Source organism: Bos javanicus, chromosome 20 (assembly GCF_032452875.1).
Source record: "Bos javanicus breed banteng chromosome 20, ARS-OSU_banteng_1.0, whole genome shotgun sequence".
In the NCBI taxonomy this organism is placed as follows: Eukaryota; Metazoa; Chordata; class Mammalia; order Artiodactyla; family Bovidae; genus Bos; species Bos javanicus.
The window spans coordinates 37,594,067-37,604,526 of NC_083887.1; positions in this window are offsets into that span (position 1 = coordinate 37,594,067).

Below are 10,460 nucleotides of genomic sequence, written 5' to 3' on the forward strand. Positions count from 1 at the left end.
TGCATCAATTTACATTCCTACCAACAGTACAAGAGGATTCCCTTTTCTCCACATCCTTTACAGCATTTATTGTTTGTACATTTTTTGGTGGTGCCCATCCTGACTGGTGTGGGTCGTTTGTAGAGACATGGATGTAGAGACGTCAGTCTGTCATACAGAGTGAAGGAAGTCAGAAAGAGAAAAACAAATATTTATATTAACTCCTATATGTGGAATATAGGAAAATGGTACACATGAACCTATTTGCAGGGCAGAAATAGAAAATGGACATGTGGACAGGGGAGGGGAGAGGGCAGAGTGGGATGATTTGGGAGATTAGGATTGACACTATCGTGTGTAAAATAGATAGCTAGTGGGAAACAGCTGTATAGCACAGGGAGCTGCAAGTGTGTTTCTCTGTGATGACCTGGAGGTGTGAGATGGGGCTGCGTGTGTGGGAGGTGCGAGAGGGAGGGGATATACCTATACCTATAGCTGATTCACTTCATTGCACAGCAGAAACTAACACAGCAATGTAAAGCAATTATACTTTAAAAAAAACTGTAAAAAACAGACAAAAAAATGTGGACTGAGGTACCATACTCTCTGGTTTTGTAACCTGACTCTCCCACTGGGACGAGAACTTAGTCTTTCTGGGACTCAATTTCTTCATCTGTAAAATGGGGTAATAGTAGTATCAACTGTAGGATTGTTCTAGGATTACGGGGGGTTTATGCATGTGAAGCACTGAGAAGACTGCCTGCTACATGGTAAGAGCTCTGCAGTACTGGCTTTCATTATTTTATCTTATTTTGGCTTTCATTAATATTAAACATCTGCATTTAGAAGATATTCTATCTATAAATGTTAACTGCTGTCAGAAAGATCATCCTATCAACTACTTCCTGAATTACCCACATATCCGTGATGCTATACTCGATGCTTATTTTTGATGCTGTATTGAAAATTTGTTTTCTGACCAAAACTTGCAAGCTTCCACACAATGTGTGGACAGATTGATTTAGACACATGAAAAGAGCTGATGAATACAATGAGAGGAAGGTACAGAAAAACAACGTATCAGAAAAAAATGATCTGAGCTTAAGAAGACACCCAGATTTGTGTTGACTGTCTTAAAGTATTAATCTCAGTTCTTACTGCTAGGGTTTTAAAGTTGGTTAATAGGTCAATTTGTAGCTGTTAAAGAGTCAAACTACTGGAAGGAGGTCTCTATTGGACTATCATAGTGATCATTCTTATCCTGGTGGAACAGTTTTTCATAATAATATTTTATTAATTATTATAATAATAAATGTCTAATGTCATCTTGGTGAATAGTTTTCTATAATAATTTTTATTATCATAATACATAATTAATGAAATATGTACTATATGTTGTTTTAATAAATATATTTATAATTATATTTTATTACTATAATAAGATATTGAGAGATATACCAGTTTTGATGTCATTTCACCATCCCATATTTTGTGATGCAAAGTATTTCTTATTATTCCATTCGACAGATTAAAAGTGAGACTTAGGTTGAAATTGCCCAAGTCCACACAGTTAATAAAGCATAGGACTATTTGAGTCCAAATTCATTCTTCCTTAAAAAATATTTATTTATTTCTGTGTTGGCTGTGCTGGGTCCCTGTTGCTGTGCGGGCTTTTCTCCAGTAGCGGTGAATGGGCTTCTCATTGCTGTGGCTTCTTTTGTTGCTGAGCATGGGCTCAAGGGTGCACAGGTTTCAGGAGTTGTGGTTCTTGGGCTCTAGAGCACATGCTCAATAGTTGTGGTACATGGGCTTAGTTACTTTGAGGCACATGGGATCTTCCCTGAACAGAGATTGAACCCCTGTCTCCTGCACTGGCAAGCAGATTCTTTACCACTGAGCCACCAGGGAAGCCCAAATTCATTCCTAATGACAGGTGATTCAAAACTAATAATTTAGATAATCAGAAAGAGCTCAAGGGAAATAAAGCTATGGACTCAGACTAACATGATTAAATAAAATGGGGGAGAGATGGAAATTTCTGAATGTACGTTCATAACACTAGCTATTTGAATCTGAAGTGGAGAAACTATGGCTTATTAACAGTTTATGTGGAATAGGCTTACGTTTACTTTTTTAAAAAAGTTTAATTTATCACATGAGCCAAGAAATTGTAACAAGCCTGCCCATGAAAGCTAACTGCTGCAGTTGCAGCAATGGAAGTAATATCTGCAGAGGTACAGCCATAAAGGAATTGGCGAATAAAACACTATTTGTCATAGAACATGACAGCAAAGGGTCTGGAAATACTGTGGCTTCTAAAAATCTCAACAATGAGGAATCACAGTGTTGTTTTTTCTAGAAAGCAGTAATAGTTATAATAATAATGCCTAATTCTGATAAAACAGTTCCTTTGACTGAGTTATACATGTTAACTCTTTAACTCCTTACAGTGACTTCCTAAGTAGATCTATTATTATTCCCATTTTATGAATGAGGAAAACTTTTTAGCAGCAAAGAAAACTAACAGTAGCCCTCTACCTTGTGCTTTGAGCTTCTACCCAGTCACGTGAAACATGCACATGCAGTGAGCAGTTTTTACTTGAACATATGGTCAAGTCTGAAAGAGGACTAATGATAAGTCATACCTGTTTTTTCCACTGTTTCCATACACAATATAATTAACCCCTCCTTTTCAAAAATAGCATGCATGTTGAAAAGAAGAGCATCCACACTTGAGCTAACTCCTTTTTCTCTTTGACAAGTGGCTGCCTCTGCTTGCCATTTGGTCTACCAGCCAGCTGTGCCCAGGTATGTGCCCTAACCGGGGAGGTTGGCAAAGCCATGAGATTGTCCATCAGCAGATAACACAGGAAATTACAGGTTAAGTGTATGCAAATTACGTGCTGCATATAAAGACTGAAGAGTCCTGACACGGGTACATATATGGAAAATAATATGAACTCTCTAGCTGTAATGGTTTTGTCATTTGTTATGTGGCAACTCTATTTAAACATTTTGCAATATGTACTTTCAGCAGCAACAAGCTAAAAAACAAAAGCAACAACAGCACAAAATCAAGCCAAAAGCCTGAAAGAGCATGTTTAATGAAAAATAAAGTCCTGAATGCTCTTTTATCAACTGATGACGAATATAAAATTTGCATAAAATGTTGGTTGATATGAGGGGTTTTAGTGATGTAGCTAAACATATAAAAAGCCAAGACACATCTGCTGAAGAAGCAAAGCACTTATTTCAGTGTTGGATGTTATTTTAATAGATTGTGCCCAAAGCAAACAATTAAATATGTGCAGCTGTGGAAAGATATGTTTATACATCACTCCGAAGTGTGACTTTTCATTTAGGTCACATGTATGTCCTTCTAAAATAATTTCAATCACTTTCAATTTCAAGATTTCTTGTGCACGTACAAAGCAATGTTAAAGTGGTGGTTCCATTAGCAGTAAGAATTTAGTGAACAATTAAATAATTCCAGTTTTATGTCAGGATCATCAAATGCTTCAGTGAGGACATCAGTTAATTTTGGTTAATGATTCAATTATTTTTCCATCTGACAGTTCATGAAATCAAAGTACTGAAACATCTGACATCATTGTGAATACTGTGATAAATTCAGTTAAACAGTCAATTGAAGATGAAATTATTTGTTGCTATTGTGATACTATGAGGATAAATTTTAGCAGAGCATAACACCATGGTAAAAACTACACTGTACTCATTCTCTCTATGGAACAGAAACGTACTTGGAATTGATTTTGGTGAACACACAACACTTCAGTTCAGTTCAGTTCAGTCGCTCAGTCGTGTCCGACTCTTTGCAACCCCATGAATCGCAGCACGCCAGGCCTCCCTGTCCATCACCAACGCCCGGAGTTCACTCAGACTCATGTCCATCGAGTCAGTGATGCCATCCAGCCATCTCATCCTCTGTCGTCCCCTTCTCCTCCTGCACCCAATCCCTCCCAGCATCAGAGTCTTTTCCAATGAGTCACAACACTTAACTGCATCCAAATTTCAGTGTTTTAGTAATTGAAGTAGAAGCTGATAGTGGTTAAATTTGTACATAGAGTAACTGAATCACAATATTTGTGTGTGTATGTGTGATGAAGTGACCTCACAAAAGCAAACAAAAACTGCAGTATGACAGACAGTATGTGCTTTCTCCTTGACATGCGTTATTGAATCTTATAAATGTTTGAACTTTTTGAAGAATTGCTTGGAAAATTAATTTCAATGTCAACCATGGAGAAAAAAGTCCTCTAAATTTTGATTGTATTTTTTTCAAAATCATTTGGAAATATTTAATCAAATTATTCAATAAAGGAAACAAATGTTCCTTTAACTTTAAAAGTTTACAGTAAACTGAAATTATTAAAAAGAAAGCTTGCAAACAGGGAGATATTAATATTTATCCTTACAAAAGCAAGGGGAGAAGTGAACAAATTAGTTAAGAAATGCTCAAACTGTGAAATAGATCAACATGTGGAAAAAATCTTTTGAGAAGATTTTATTTTCAATTTGATAAATTTTTATTCTATTTGGAATGCATTGAAATTGAGAAGACCTATGATTTCTATAATCTAAATTACATGAAATATTTAGAAAAATTATAAAAAGAACATCTTTTAATAAGAATTTTATCTTATAAAAATATTTATTGAGCAAAGTATTCTGAGATTTTAAAAAAAGTACCTGTGCAATGTTTGGGTTAAAATATTTACAGATCCCAGTTTAAAAGTTAAAATTTGAAAATAGATTCAGTTTGGCAGACTTTGCCCAGAACTGCCTGTGGAGTGCTCAGTAGAGAGTGTAGCTTCTTAAATAAAAATACTACGGTCAAGGAACTTCCTTTGAGGTTCAATGGTTGAGACTTCATGCTCCTAGTTCAAAGGGCACAGGTTTGATCCCTGGTTGGGGAGCTGAGGTCCTGCATGCCACACCGTGCAGCCAAAAAAAAAGAAAAGGAAAAATACCATGGTTGAAAGACAGAGGTCAATGAAGCTGTCATGAATTTCAAGTTTACTAATTATAAAATTCAACTATGAAAAATACTGTAGGCAGTTTTATAAGAAAAGTGAAAATAACAATTCCATATTTTAAAAATTCTTCACAAAAACAGTGGTAACATGGTGTGATAGATAAAGCTAAGAAATTGGTTAAACAAACAAATAGTCATTTCACCTTTATAGTTTTAATATTTAGATAACTATTATAAGGGCTGGAAAAATTTAATAATATACTCAGATACATTATTTTAACTGTTTAAGAAAGAATTTTATTTTTGAAAATAACTTTTAATAGAGCCATGTATAAGTTCTCCAAGAATATAACCCAGTTTTGTTGGTCATTTAATCAATATTTCCAAATGTTATATAATTTTAGTTTTTTGTCTTAAGTTTTTATTTTGATGCAATTTCAGACTTATAGGGAAGTTTCCAGCCTATTACAAGGGGCTCCTTCACCAGTTTCCATTTTGCTCCAATTACTTTAGCATTTTCTCTTCTCATATCAATGTGTTTATGTGTCCAAAATGTTTTTTTTTTCCTGAATTATTTCAGTAAAAGTTCAAGACATCATGTCCCTTTTCTCCTAAATCATTTCATGTGAATTTTCTGAAATTAAGAACACTGAAATCAGGGAACTTAACATTGCGAGCATATGTGCTCAGTCTCTTCAGACGTCTTGGACTCTTTGTGACCCCATAGACTGTAGCCTGCCAGAGTCCTCTGTCCATGGGACTTTCCGGGCAAGAACACTGGAGTGGGTTGCCATGCCCTTCTCCAGGGGATCTTCCCAACCCAGGGACTGAACCTGCATCTCCTGCACTGTAGGTGGATTTTTTACCAACTGAACCATGAGAGAAACCCAAACTTAACACTACTATAGCACTATTGGGGCTTTCCCAATGATTCAGTGGGTTTGATCCCTGGGTTGGAACGGTCCACTGGAGGAGGAAATGACAACCCACTTCAGTATTCTTGCCTGAAAAATCCCATAGACAGTGGAGCCTGGCAGGCTACAGTCCATGCAGTGACAAAGAAGCAGACATGACTGAGTATGAGCATAGCACTATTATTTAACGCATAGTGCATATTCAAATTTCATCCCTTGGCTCAATAATATCCCTTATGTCTACTGTTTTTTTTCTTTGTGTTTGTCTTGCTTATATGTTAATCTAGTCATCACGTGTAGCCGTAGTTGTCAAGTCTCTTTGGCATCCTTTAAACTGAAAGCATTTTTCAGTTTTACCTTGTCTTGCTTACCCTTGACATTTCTTAAGAGAACAAGTCAGTTGTTTTGTAGAATTCTTCTCAGTCTGGGTGTGATTAATTTCAGGCCATGCATTTTTGGCACGGTTAAGGTGACATGTCCTTCTCAGTGCATCACATCTGGAAGCACATGGTGTCAATTTGCCACAGTGTAGTGATATTGACATAGATCAGTGGAACAAGGTGGTGTCCACCAGCTCCCTCCCCTGAAAGGTGGAGACATATTTTGTGAGAATTACTTGGCCATCATGTAATTTTGACCCACTATATTTAACATCAATTTATTTTATCAATTGTCCTAGATATGATTAGTGGGGACTCTTGCAGTTGATTCCTTGTCCCTTTGATGTGATTTACGTAGTTCCTTAATTTTCAGCACAAGGTATTATAGGATCATTTTTTGCTTTTACTGATCCAAGCCAGGAGTCAGCCTTTTCTCCAAGAAGCCCTGGCTTTTTAGTAAAGAGTGGTATTTAGAAATCAGTATCTGAGATGTGCTTGTTGTTACATGTGTGTCATTGTTCAGAGGCCCTCTTACTGGTAGTGGTAACACACAGTCACATACACACACAAACATGTACATAAACAAACTTCTCTCTCTCTGTATATATGTACACAGAACCATGAACTTATGCTGATAGTTACAATTCAATTAAGTCCCACAGGATACATTCCAGTCTTTTCCTCTCTATAGCTATAATACATAGTTATTCAATTACCCATGCTTAGAATACACTTAGAATAGCTTCAGAATTGCTCAACCATACCACCGTGAAAAGCAAACTTACTAACCAGAGTTTAATATATGTTAAAGTCAAGGCTATGGTTTTTCCAGTAGTCATCTATAGATGTGAGAGTTGGACTGTGGAGAAAGCTGAGTGCTGAAGAATTGATGCTTTTGAACTGTGGTGTTGGAGAAGACTCTTGAGAGTCCCTTGGACTGCAAGGAGATCCAACCAGTCCATTCTGAAGGAGATCAGCCCTGGGATTTCTTTGGAGGGAATGATGCTAAAGCTGAAACTCCAGTCCTTTGGCCACCTCATGCAAAGAGTTGACTCATTGGAAAAGACTCTGATGCTGGGATTGGGGGCAGGAGGAGAAGGGGACGACAGAGGATGAGATGGCTGGATGGCATCACTGACTCGATGGACGTGAGTCTGAGTGAACTCCGGGAGTTGGTGATGGACAGGGAGGCCTGGCGTGCTGCAATTCATGGGGTCGAAAAGAGTCGGACACGACTGAGCGACTGAACTGAAGTAACTAGTCATATTGTGTAGTGAGTATTGCTGATCTTAACATGTCTTTCTGTTTTTCCATATTCTACCTTGAGAACCTTCTGCCAGACCTGTGTAATAGACATGGACTGGTACCCAAGTTCCCTTCTTCAATGGATTGACCAGCAGAGGGGCTTCCCAGGTGGCTCAGGGGTAAAGAATCTGCCTGCCAATGCAGGAAACCCAGGAAACATGGGTTCAATCCCTGGGTCGGGAAATTTCCTGGAGAAGGGAATGGCAATCCACTCGAGTTTTCTTGCCTGGAGAATCCCATGGACTGAGGAGCCCGGCAGGCTATAGTCCATGGGGCCACAAAGAGTCAGACACAGTTGAGCATGCATGCACACACACACAGATACTATGAGAAACAGCGGTTCTCACAGAAATGAGGAAGCGTTGTATCTCACTATCAAACTGCCCACTTTCACAGATACTCCCTCAGCAGCAACTGCTGCAAGTCCCAGCATCTGTCATGAGGGGACTCCTCATAGTTTCCAGTTTTCTTCCATCATGAGGATGGTAAAGCAAGAATAACCCCTTGGGCTGAGTAAAACTCTTCAGATTTTTTCTTTCCCTTGGCATTGGACATGAGACAACCCTGAAGAGAGAGGAAATACTTTCTCACGACAGAGGAGTAAGATGAATAGTTACTTAATTTGAGTATTTTAAAAATATATTCTGATTTTATATCCATGTTGGTAAAGAGGGGCATATCAATCACAAAAATAGCTAAGAGATAGATCTAAAACTGTAGGCAGCAGAGTCAACAGTAACACTAGAACTATGTTATGTCCTCTATAAATATTGGTGATTTTAGGCAGAAAATTTGGTTGAAAGCACATTTAGTAAGTGACTAAATTCTTCATTTCATTTATATAAATCTTCTTTCTAATGAAGGTAGAATCTTAGAATGCTCTATTTTTTTTTTTTATATAGAATAAACTTGGGTTTGGTTAAATATTGAGACCAATGATGATGTTTGTGTGGAGAAAGGAACACAGAGAACTAAATTTAACTGGTTAAATTTACCAGAAGTTATTGTTTTTGTGATCTGTGTTTACTCTTTTTGGGCCAGTGTGTTGATTTTGAAGTCTTTATCTGCCCTTGAAGATTTCAATGATGAGCGCATTTTAAGAACTCTTAAAAAAAAAAAAAAAAACTCAATAGCTCTTTAAATGCAATCACCTGTTGGCAAGTGGTCAAGACATAATTCACAATGAAACATTTGTTCTTTGGGATTAATCCATATCTATCAGGCAAAAGCTTGTCCAGTAGTCAGTTGTCTTTTCTAGAAGTCCTGATAGAGAGAAATGTTTCTGTATTCTTTCAAAATGATTCATATCAACGGTTAAATTCCTTGATCCTTGCTGGGGTCATATGGTCAAGCTTATGCTGGATTCAGTATTTTTCTTTCTTCACTCATCAACAGAGGCTACAGCCTCCTGGACTCTTCTCTCTCCAATGTCAGGACTAACACTGTCTTTCTTTCTTCATTCCTATCTTTCTTTCTATTTCTACCATTTTACTCAGGGGCTGCCTGCCTGGGTGAGGAGGCAATGGAAGCATTCCATTTAATCTCTTTGTGTGAAAATTTTAGGTGACAAGAAAAGAGTGTACAGTCTGGTGGGGAAGATATCTAATTAGAAATGATCATGTTTGAGACAGATGTTCTAATTAAGGTGAACACACAGTGTTGTGGGGCGTATGGGTGAAAGGTCGCCTTGAGAAGGTCTGAGAAAGTTTTCTATATTACAAGATCCCTAAAGAAGCACAGAAGAATGAACTGAAAGATAAACAGGGGCTAAATCATGAAAGAATTTGAATGACATGTTAAGGAATTCAGTCTGAATTATGGAAGCCACAGAATATTTTTAAGTGGCATGTTAAGGTTTATGTCTTTGACAGAAGATCTAATAGGACACAGAGGAAGCAGAACAGGTGAGAAATCCTAAGTCCTGAAAGTGGGGCAATGAATTTGCATAAGAGGAGATAGAGACAAGAGATATTTCAGGACTTAGACTCCACAGGACTTGGGTTGGCTTTGAATACGATGGGAAAATGAAATAGGATTGGGGGCTTTAGGAGTGATGGATAGTGGTCAAAAGAAGGAATATAAGAATAGAAGCAAGTTAGATAAGGGGAGTAGGTAAGAGATCTATCTTGAGGTTAGTTTTGAACATATTGGATTTGAGATGTCTATGGGGAGATAATAATAGATGTGTAGGAATGGAATAAGATTTTTTTTTTTAAACAATTGATCAGTTCAGTTCAGTTGCTCAGTCATGTCTGACTCTTTGCCACCCCATAGACTGCAGCACACCAGGCTTCCCTGTCCATCATCAACTCCTGGAGCTTGCTCAAACTTATACCCATCAAGTTGGTGATGTCATCCAACCATTTCATCCTCTGTCATCCCCTTCTTTTCCTGCCTTCAATCTTTCCCAGCATCAGGGTCTTTTCCAATGAGTCAGTTCTTCACATCAGGTGGCCAAAGTATTGGAGCTTCAGCTTCAGCACCAGTCCTTCCAATGAATATTCAGCACTGATTTCCTTTAGCACTGACTGGTTTGATCTCCCTGCAGTCCAAGGGACTCTCAAGAGTCTTCTCCAACACCACAGTTCAAAAGCATCAAGTCTTCAGCGCTCAGCTTTCTTTATCGTCCAACTCTCACGTCCATACATGACTACTGGAAATTTATAATACTGACAACTGATAACATTCAATAATTTTTCAGTCCAGTGTATTTTTTCTATCATACTCCCACTGTTATAATTTTATTCTTTTTTGATCTATTTTGCCATTCATAGATATATTTCTGACTCCTTTACATTCATATTCTGTGAGTTATTTTTTTATCATAACTATTTTCCATTAGAAAATATAGTTTACTTTGAAATATGCAATTAAAGTTTATTTTAT